The sequence below is a fragment of the Triticum aestivum genome, chromosome 6B (assembly GCF_018294505.1).
Source record: "Triticum aestivum cultivar Chinese Spring chromosome 6B, IWGSC CS RefSeq v2.1, whole genome shotgun sequence".
In the NCBI taxonomy this organism is placed as follows: domain Eukaryota; kingdom Viridiplantae; phylum Streptophyta; class Magnoliopsida; order Poales; family Poaceae; genus Triticum; species Triticum aestivum.
In genome coordinates this window covers 57,028,383-57,036,965 of record NC_057810.1, presented here as the reverse complement: position 1 = coordinate 57,036,965, position 8,583 = coordinate 57,028,383, and the positions used below count along the sequence as shown (strand labels likewise).

The 8,583-nt window shown below is 51.0% G+C and overlaps 1 long non-coding RNA gene across 1 annotated transcript; it reads left to right on the top strand.

The window, feature by feature from the left end:
- The first annotated feature begins 3,625 nt into the window (after positions 1 to 3,625).
- LOC123135748 (uncharacterized) lies at positions 3,626 to 5,932 on the top strand. The gene is made up of 2 exons (XR_006466160.1): positions 3,626 to 4,432; positions 4,818 to 5,932. It is a non-coding gene; the product is annotated as an uncharacterized lncRNA (long non-coding RNA).
- The last annotated feature ends 2,651 nt before the right edge of the window (positions 5,933 to 8,583 follow it).

Here is an 8,583-nt window from a genome sequence, read left to right as displayed (position 1 = left end):
GCAGACGAGGGCTGAATGTTGATGAGAAAGGTGGATGCAGAAACAGCCTCAGCCCAAAAATGGGGTGGAAGGGAAGCAGCAATCATCAACACACGAGTCGTCTCAAGCAATGACGATGGTTTCGTTCGGCAACGCCATTCTGAGCATGAGCACCAGGACACGAGAACTGGACAAGAGTACCCTGTTCCACGAGAAAACCACACAACAGCTGAGAGATATACTCTCCAGCGGAGTCAGCACGAAAAGTGCGAATGGGCGTGGTAAACTGGGTGTGAACCATGGCACCAAAACATTTGTATATAGGGAGAACCTCGCTACAAGATTTCATGAAGTAGAGCCAAGTGTAGCGAGAGAAATCATCAATAAACAAAACATAATAGCGATGACCACCTTTCGAATCAAAGGGGGCAGGACCCCAGACATCAGAATGAACTAAGTCAAAAGGACGCTGAGATACAGACTCACTGGTAGGATAAGGTAACTGAGTCTGTTTGCCAAGTCTGCAACCATTGAAATGTAAGGAGACATCTCCAGATACAGATACAAACCCTAAGAGGCCCTGACGAACTAAAGAAGACAAGCGAAAGCCACAGATGTGACCAAGGCGATGATGCCACTGCTGGAAGGATGCAGACAAAGAGGCAGCAAGAGCATGAGAGCTAGCAGAAGTGATGGCAGCGGAAGGAACACAAAGCCAGTCAACCTCCCAAAGGCCCTCTGACTCACGGCGCCGAGGGCCAGCACCAACCAAAGCCTTGGTACGACGATCCTAAATGGAACAAGAGTCGGTGTCAAGAATGACCCGACAACCAGAATCAGTAAGTTGGGCAGGGAAAAAAAGATTCATGGTAAGGCGAGGAACATGTGAAACACTTGGAACAGAAAAGGATGGAGTGGAAAGAATACCACGACTAGCAACAGGAAGAGATGTGCCATCAGCAGTAAAAACATTAATAGGCGAATCAAGAGGTCGGAGAGAAGACAGCGCGGAAGAATCAGAAGTCATATGAAAGGAGGCTCCAGAATCCAGAACCCACGAAGATGTACCTGACTGTGTAGGTGCCTGTGATGACGAGGAGGAGGATGCAATCACAGCAGCAGCAGAGCCAGTTGACGAGGAGCCTGAGGAAGCAAGAAGACGCTTGAGGCGAACAATGTCCTGGTCAGTGAGTGACGGAGCCGAGGAAGACACAGGAGGCCCGCTGGAGGAGGAGCGCCTCTGGTCTCGCTTCTTCTGGCGACAATTAGATTCTGGGTGACCTGGCCGGGAGCAGTAACCACAGACGGTGTCACGGCGCGACATGCCCTTCTCAGCATAAGGAGGACGGCTCACCCCCCTGAAGGAGTGGACAGGAGCGGCGGAGCAGTGAGGCGAGCAGACGACACAGGAGCCCGGGAAGCCAAAACTGACGGAACCAGAAGCAGCCCAGCAGAGCGAAGACGGGTCTCTTCGGCACGAAGCTCCGCAAGTATCTCTGAGATAGGAACACGACCACGAGCAAGCAAGTGAGCCCGGCGAGGTTCAAACTCAGAGCGGAGACGAAATAAGAACTCATGGACCCTCTGAAACTCCAAGTCAGACCTCGTAGTCTGGCAACAATGGCAAGTGCCACAAACAACTGTCCTCAGTGAGTCAAGCTGACGCCAGATGGCAGAGCACTGGGAATAGAACTCATCCACAGACGAGTCACCCTGCTGAAGAGCATGCTCCTGACGCACCACAGAGAGGTATAGAGCATCACCAGAGGGCTGATAGCGCTGACAAAGATAGGACCACATCGCTGCAACAGTGCCGAGGCCCATGAACTCCAAAGCAAACTAAGGTAGGACACTTGCAGTAAGAACAACAGCAGCTCAAGCATCATCATTGCACCACTGAGTATAAGCAGACAGATCATCCCGGTAGACAGAAAGAGCATCCGAATATGCAGATACCTGTTGATCATAAGCATCAACTACCGCATCATCAAGAGCCTTGGCTGCATCCCGATCAGCCTGAGAAGCATCATCAGCAAGCACCGGCGGAACCGGTGGAACAGGAGCCACTGGAGCAACCGGGCAGGGCGGACAAGGAACCTTGCTAGAGATAACACCCCACAGAAGGAGACCCCGCATATGGATGCGCATGAAACCCACAAACTCAGCATAGTTGGTGCCATCGAAGATCACTAAGCACCGAGGAACAACAATATAACCTAAAGAAGACATGAGGAAGTTGTTGCCTTTCTCTCTCTCTCTCTCTCTCTCTCTCTCTCTCTCTCTCTCTCTCTCTTGAAGTCAACTGCTACTGTAGGCCCGATCTGGAGCAGGCACAACCGCTCGCGAGGCCAGAGAGCGAGCGGGGGATCGAGCAGGGCCCGATCCGGGGTAGGGACAGGCAGCGCTCGCGAGGCCGAAGAGGCCCGATCTGGATCGAGCGAGGTCTGATCTGAAGATGGGGCGGCAGCGCTCGAGGGCCAGGGGCTCCCGCACACGACCGAAGCAGAGGAGAAGCAGCCTCGTGCGCTCAAGGGCAGGGACTCCCGCACGCGACCGAAGCAGAGGAGGAGCGGGGTGGCGCCGTTGAGGAGGAGGTGCGCGGTGTGGGGCGCGGATGGTGCGCGGCCAGCGTGGGCGAGGAGGAGAGGAGCGGGGACGAGGAGTCCAGTGCCTGGGGACCGGGGCGTCGTCCAGGGCGGACGGGTGACGGCCGGAGATGGCCGGAGACGGGGGCGGCCGGACTAGGGACGGGACGCACGGAGTTGCGGCGTGCGGGGGGAAGGGGCTAACCTAGTATCTGATACCATCTTGGAGAAATGGCAACTAAACTTTACTGAGGACCAATGGCCAGTACATATACAGATGTTGGTAAAGTGCAGAAAGACCCCTTATACAATGGGGATGTACACAATGAACTATACACATCTAACACCGGCGACGCTTGAACGTCGGGGAGAAGATGCGGTCAAGGCGGCGGAAGTTCGTCCATGTCCTGGCATTGGCGCTGCGGGAGCGGGCGCTGGTGTGTGCTTGCTCCCCCCGCCGTTCATCCACCAGCATACGAAGGGAGAAGCTCCCGGCCTCCGCGTCGTGGACTCATGGCGGCGCTTGTGGGGCTGGTCGCCGCCGTTCCCACCAGGCCCCCCTCGGCCACTCCAACCGCCAACGGCCGTCGACATCTCCGGCAAGTTTAGGTGGGGGATGGCGCCGCAAATTGCAGCTGGAGTTCTAGGGATTTCTCGTTGGAGGAGAGGCTTCGCGGCGGAGGTGGATGGGGAAAAAGGGTCGTGCCTAAATTGCCCCTGAGCCGGCATATATACCGGAATCACGGGCAGTTTACGGTCCTCATGTAAACAATTTACGGGACAGACCCTTTTTAGCGAGCTTTGCTCGAGCCGTCTTTTCAAACTGTCCTATAAAACGGCAAAAAAAAAAAAACACCTCACCGCAGCTATATGGGATCTGCTAGAGATGCTCCAAGCCGTTAAAGAAAAAACATGTTACTGGCATAGGAAGAACTGAGACCGTTTGTTTGGGCGTGGAGCCGTGGACGATCAGGCCTCCCCGATCGTGACGCAAGGGATGACGCGAATCCGAGGAGGAAAACGTGGCCGAAGGGGACACGCAATGGTGAGCACCGGGAAAAGTTGCTGCTAGACGTGAGGTCCTCCGTCCACTCGTTCCCCAACCGACAACGGCACATAGACAGACAGCTACGTGATCCAATCCAAGCCGTGCATCACACGAACCGACTCCATCATCGACAATCCCATCAACCATCCCACCTTTTATATACGCCTTTCCCCTCGATCGCCCCGTTCTCTCCTGCTCCCATCGCCGGTCGCAGCCTCGTCTTCGTTTCGTCGTCACAATCGCGTGAGGTGCACCTAATCTAATCTTGTTGTTCCTCCTCTTCCTTTCGGTTTTCGAATTAGAATCCAGAGTATTTCAGATTACAGTAAGGTTGTGTCGTGATTGCGTAGATATAATTTCGCTGGTTAGCAAGGCTAGATCTAGATCCATACATGTTTGTCTCCTTCGTTACTTTCACAAACTCCCTAATTCCTTTTCATGCATGAGCCAATATATTCTCTAGACGATTTTCTGTACGCTGTTCAGATATCGACAGGTGGTGTGTTCTCTTTGATTCAGGATCTTGTGTCATCGGAAGAGGTGGTTCCTATGGTGCCTCTCCTGTAGATGTCTATCCCTTGACCCAAGTTCGTCTGAGGTTTTCTGGCGATCCACTTGTGACGCCTGAATCAGTTGATGCGCCAGATCCGTCAGTTTATGTTGTATCCGGGCACGCCGTCGGTTCATCTTCACCTTCTGATTGAAGAAGGCTGCTTGCTGCTGTACACAAGGCGCCCGAGATCATCCGATTTATGGTTCATGTTCACGGTTCCTTTAGCTTACAAGATGATGCTTGCCTGTCTCCAAACATCACAGAAAGGTAATTGTGTTGGTAAGCAGATTGATGCGCATGTGTGTACGTGCGTGTTGTATTATTACCTGTACTACATTGGTAGCCTAGGACGGCCTTTGCCATGTCGGGTGCGCTCGCTTGGCAGGCCACGAGACAATAAAAAGTATATTTTGTTGGTGTCTGCGGGGTGGAGATCGCACGGGGAACTACCAATTTGTTATTTTGCCCGGGTTCTCCACCCTGCCATGGTGTCTCTGTCCTTCCCCTATGTTGTTGATTCCGCGACATCATCTTAAGGGATCCGGCTTGCCTGCTTCCTTTCCATGCTTCCATCCGTGCTCCCACTTCATCTTACGGCTGTCCTTTTCCCTTTTTCTTTTCTAATCTAATCGTCTCCCCCCCTGATTTTCAGGGGGTGGGGCCGGGTTTTATTTTCTTCCAATCAAATCAAGCCACGTAGGCGGGAGCACGGATGGGAGCATGGGAAGGGAGCAGGCAAGTCTCATCCCATCTTAAGTGCACCGCGATCCTTCATACCAAATATATCGACAGGTGCAGCGATAACTACGTACTGAAGATCAATGATAACTGCATAGTCAAGATCAATGATAACTACAAACCAAGGTACTTCTAGCTGCTTCTATCAGGCAAGCACTTCGTTATATCAATTTAAATTTGCATATCGCACGTCATCCCAACGCAAAACATAACCATGCGGAACAACCATATTTTGGTTTGATACAAGCTCGTTCAAGCGCCGGAGGCAATTGGTCATCCTATTTATGCTTCATGTTTGCTGATCAAATCCAGATATGGCGTTCATGGTTCCTTTTGCTGACAAAATGATGCTTGCGTGTGTCCAAACATTGCAGAAAGGTAACTGTGTTGGTAAGCAGATTGATGCGCATGTGTTGTATTACTTGTTGTACTACATTTGTAGGTAGGACGGTCTTTGCCATGTCGGGTGTACTCGCTTGGCAGGCCATGAGACAATAAAACTTATATTTTGTTGGTCTTTGCGGGGTGGAGATCGCGCGGGGAACTATCAATTTGTTTTATTTTGCCTGGGTTCTCCACCTTGTCATGGTGTCTCTGTCCTTGCCCTGTGTTGTTGATTCCACAAGATGCTCTTAAATTGCACCACGATCCTACATAGTAAATGTATCGACAGGCCTGGGTGCGGCGATAACTACGTACTGAAGACAAACGAAGGTACATCTAACTGCTTCTATCGGGCAAGCGCTTCGCTACATCAATTTAAATTTGCATATGCACGTCATCCCAACTCTTCGTCAATGAACAGCCTTATTTTGGCTTGATATGAGATCTATCATACATGTAAATATTTTTCTCTTGCACCCCACGAGAGATCATCAGCATTCTTGTTCAATGTTACAATGTCTTCTTTTAGAAAAAAGCTGTTTGCAGGCTTTTCGAGAAGCTTTATTTTCTCTGCAAATTTTTTATTGTACAATGGTACCAGCTTTGTACCTTTGTCATAATTCAACTATTTCCTGTTAGTTCTCATGATGTGTGCACAGGTGAGTTCCATTTGTTCTACTACGTGGTGTACATATTTATTATCAGTTCTGTAAATACCATTGAAGGACTCGTGTTCCCCTCCTTGTTTGAGGACTTGAGCTTGTCCAGATGTTCTTCATCATACTTCCTCTCGATCATAAGTTGGATTCCAGTTGAGGTTTACTTCAGGATGGGAACGGGCCGGGTCAACCCGCTGGGTCACTGACCCGGCCCAAAAATTCATGGCCAATGGGCCAAGTGGGTTGGCCTCAATTGATATATGGGTCAGTGGAGTCGGACCTGTGCGGCCCGATGGGTCAGATGGGTCGACCCAGTCCCCCGACCATCTCTGCTGTCGCTGGCCGCCCCCTCGACTCGTCGTGTACTTTCTAAAAAAATCGATGATGTGCTCACGTGCAGATGGATTACTTAACCGGAAGACACGTACGTAAGAAGCTGAGCAAACTGGATCGATTGTTGGAGACGCCCCTGTACACAAGCAGGCAGGTGGATTGATTTTCACGTGAACTAGTACATGCACGAGAAACAACCAGCGGCTTGTTCAAACGGCACCCCCAAGCATCTCTGCTGCCGCCGGCGTTCGTCCCGCTCGTGCCTCTCGTTCGTCGTCTCGGTCGCCGTCGAGCTCGTCATCCTGGTCGCTTTCCTCTTCCTTTTCAACTTGTCCAGCTCGCCGTGGCCTTCCCGGTCTTCAGATTGTGCTAACTAAATTCATGGATTTTCTCATCTTGATTTTGGGTCGGCCTCATATACCCAACGGGTCAGCGAGGCCATAATTTTCTGATGAAATGGGCCGACCCATGGCCTCGCATACTGACCTTGGGGCCATGGGGCCGGGTCCAAGGCCAGGGCCGGGTCGGCCCATTCCCATCTTGAGGTTTACTGGATGTCTAGCTCGTCATATCAGATTTTTTTTAGTGTGAATGCCATTTTTGCTCGGCAATGTCTTTGCTGAAACCTGTAGGAAGAGCTTTATTCGGGAAGGGCCGGTTTCGCATTCCATGCTTGTTCGTCTGGTTATATGTAATCTTACATTTGCATGCAATTCCTAGCCATGCATATATGGCATTGTCAGAGGTACGCAGTCTTTGACTTGTTGTGCTGGAGCTTCCGTGTTTAGGTGCAACAGTTGCTTCTCCAGCGAGGAAACCTGGTTCGTTAGGCAATTTGAGCTCGCCGATTTCCGTATTTACAGAATCTAGCATCAGAAAAGTTCTTTGTAGGTTTTTTTTTCTTCAAAACTATCTTAATAAATTATGATTCGTGATTCTATAAAAAAAAATGCACAATAATATCTCTAAATTTGGAAGTTCGGATCATTCCTTGCTAGTATTCTCATTTTTATGCCTTCGTTTGTGATCAGCAAATTAAACTTTAGCAAGCAGACTGTGGTATTCAAATTGGATGTGATAGTATTTTGTCAACTTACGATATCTACAGCTGGTTTGGTCCGATTAATATAAAATAAATGAATAAATCGTGGATCTTAAGCTCTGAACTGGAAAGAGCACTCCAGCAAACAAATTCACTACCGGAAACTGGCCCTACCCCGACGGCCAAATCAATGCCGACGGCTGCCGTCGGCCTACTTTGCGCTATGCCGACAGCCACGTCTTGGCCGTCGGCGTACCTTGGCCGTCGGGCTACCACGAGCTAAGCCGACGGCACCCGTCGGCATACATATGTCGTCGGCCCAGCTGCGAACATGGCGACAGCAGCCGTCGGCATAACCAGGCCGTCGGCATACCCGTGGGCCCGGCGACCCCGCCCGTGACCAGCGGCTAACGTCGTCAAATCTATGCCGACGGCCTGGACGGCCGGCCGTCGGCATATATCGTCATGCCACGTCACAGATCCGCGGCGCACCGTCCATGAGCTAAGCCGACGGCTGCCGTCGGCATACATGCCACGTCAGCGATCCGCGGCACGCCGCCCGCCGCCTAAAACCTGGCCGTCTCTATGCCGACGGCATAGCCGTCGGCATAGGTAGACTTTTTTTTCATATGTATTTTTTTAAGCTTTTTTATGTATTATTATATAAACTAACATGTAGCATGTTAAATATAAACATACATATGAATATATATGTAGTTTGTATTTTTTTAATATATTATGAATATATATATATGGTTTGTATTTTTTCGAGCACGTTAATAATGTGCGGTCATGTTCTTTTGAATATAGATCATTATATTTTATTAAAATCAAAAACAGCTATGCCGACAAAAGTTTTGTGGCGGTTGCAAACGCCCGACACCTGTCTCCAGAGTGTGACCCCCCTCACGTCCGCGGTGTGCCCCCCTCATGGACGGCGCCGGCACCTGGAGGGGGAAACAGACGCGTCGGGTCTACACGATGGATGTAGCTGTGGGTTTGGCCCGGATGTTGCTCCCGGGTGTCCCTACGGGTGACCTGACACAACCGGGTGCAGAGGTCCACTGGTCAAAGCCCGTCCGTGGGAAGTCAAAAGGCTAGATCTCGTGGTCAACCGCTCCACGGTTAGGCGGGATGGGGGCCCTGGGGGGGTAGCAATGCCACCGGAGCATCGTATCGGACCCTCATACATGTGCGAGGTGGTGTTGTGGCATGTTCAAAGAGGCGGCACGCATCTCAGGGGCGTGGCCCCCCTAACGGAC